Genomic DNA, 2,356 nt, shown 5'->3' with positions numbered 1-2,356 from the left:
TCAGCATCTCTAAAAGTGGGTGACTAAATAATGCTAAGAAGATGAGAATAGTGACTGGTAAGTGCTTACAATATTTCATTATTATTTGTGTAGTCCTAGACCAAATTTATCTCTGAACTTCAGCTTTATCATCAGTAATACATACAAGCAGAAAATAACTACAACTAATAGTTATTTCTTCTACACTCTACCAAGTAGGCTTTGGATGAAAACCTAATATTTGCTTTAACTTGGCCTGCAACCCTCTTTCTTTTTCTACTCCCCTGCCCATCCTCTGGATTATTTCCTCCATGTTGTGTGTGGCCTTGGTAACTAAATCTGAAGGGATAATCATTTATTTGCTGCTTCGAAGGGAACATATTTTACATCTTTCAGGATCTCTAGGGTAAAGACACAAACTTTCCTTGAGTATTTGGATTACTGCTCATGGAATCAGAATAAGAGTAATAACCATGCCATACGCTAGATATGACCTGGGTACAAGAAGGTGTCCTAGAACACTGAGCAGGGTTTTGTCATTTGTGATAACAGTAGATTCTCTATTTACCCCTTGCTCCTGCTTTTCCATTTCCAACGTCATCATCTCCATTTGCATAAGAATATTCCTTCCTATTTTTATGACACTGTTCTCTTTATAGAGTTTCTGAACTAAACAAATTCTGAGGCCTCTGAATTAGGAATCTAGAGGAAACTCTGTCTTCCAATGCAAAAATAGTGTCCCAAACCCGTCCACATACACGTTGTTAGTGTTCCCTTGCAGCTCATTTCCCTGTCTCAGTGTGAGGGAGAGGCTTCTCCCTGGTCTGTTGGAACACTATCTGCTAACCAGATCATTATGTCTACCCTGTTGCACCTGTGTGAATTCCCCATCTCCTTTCAGTTCCTCAATGGACAAATCCTCCCGACTTTTATGCAGTAGTCCCCCCTTATCCACAGTTTCATTTTCTGCAGTTTTAGTTACCAGCAGTCAATTGCTGTCTGAAAATATTAAATGGAAAATTCCAGAAATAAGCAATTCACATTTTAAATTGAGTGCTATTCTGAGTAACATGATGAAATCTCATGCCAACCCGTCTGGGAAATGAATCATCTCTTTGTCCAGCATATCTACGCTGTATAGGCTCTCCACCCATTAGTCACTTAGTAGCCATCTCACTTATCAGAATGACTGTCAAAGTATCACAGTGCTTGTGTTCCAGTAACACTTCCTTTACTTGATAGTGGCCCCAAAGCACAAGAGTAGTGATGCTGGCAATTTAGGTATGCCAAAGAGAAGCCGTAAAGTGCTTCCTTTAGTGAAAAGGTGAAAGTTCTCAACTTAATAAGGAAAGAAAAAAATTGTATGCTGAGATTGCTAAGATCTATACAAACTTTTATTACAGTATGTTGTTATATTATTCTATTTCATTATTAATTATTGTTGTTAATCTCTTATTGTACCTAGTTTATAAATTAAGCTTTATCATAGGTATGTATGTATAGGAAAAAACATAGCATATATGGGGTTCAGAAGTATCCATGGTTTCAGAGATCCACTGGGAGTCTTGGAACGTATCCCCTGTGCATAAGAGGGAACTATTGTACACCTTAAGACCAAGTTTTTATCATCAGTCTACAACTTTTAGCATCTTATTAGACATCTACTATGTGGTAAATTGTAACAATAATCTATGCCTTTGGGTGGTCCCCCCCATACTTACTCTTGGCCTGGCTATTGATGTGGTTTTTGATCAATAAAACAATAGAAAATGTGATGGAAGCAAAGACTTGTAAGTGCTTTAGCTTTGTGTTTTGCTCCCTCTCTGGAAACGTGTGATCATACCTATGTGAACAAGGCCAGGTTAACCTGCAGAAGGATAAGAGCACGAATCCCAGTTAAACCAGTCATCCCAGCCAACCATCAGACACAGAGTGAGGTCAATGACCCTCAGTTGTCCACAGACACGTGAATGAGACCAGCAGAATTGGCCAGCTGATATCAGTGAAAATTGAAAATTCACAGCATCATGATTGAAATTAATGATTGGAATTTTTAAGCCTCTAAGTTTTGAATTGCTTTATCTTATAGCTATTGATGGCAGATTCAAGTGGCTTGTTATATTGTTCTTATTTCTTGCTGATGTAGACATCACCTGCCGATTAGATATTACTCCCTAATTTAGCTGTGTTCAGGGTGAGATGCTCTGCATCTGCTTTCTTGTCTCTCATGCCAAAATAAGTCAAAGGCAGCTGAGATTCCCTCCTGGTCATTACAAATTATCTCGGTCCTTAGCAACATCTTATGCCTAGACCAAGAAACACATTGGAGCTCCACTGCCTTTTGGATTAAGAACCCAACCATGGTTCATGAGTATTA

This window comes from Equus quagga, chromosome 21, assembly GCF_021613505.1.
Source record: "Equus quagga isolate Etosha38 chromosome 21, UCLA_HA_Equagga_1.0, whole genome shotgun sequence".
Taxonomy (NCBI): Eukaryota; Metazoa; Chordata; class Mammalia; order Perissodactyla; family Equidae; genus Equus; species Equus quagga.
The sequence above is the reverse complement of the archived record's forward strand: the minus strand, read 5'-3'. Positions refer to the sequence as shown.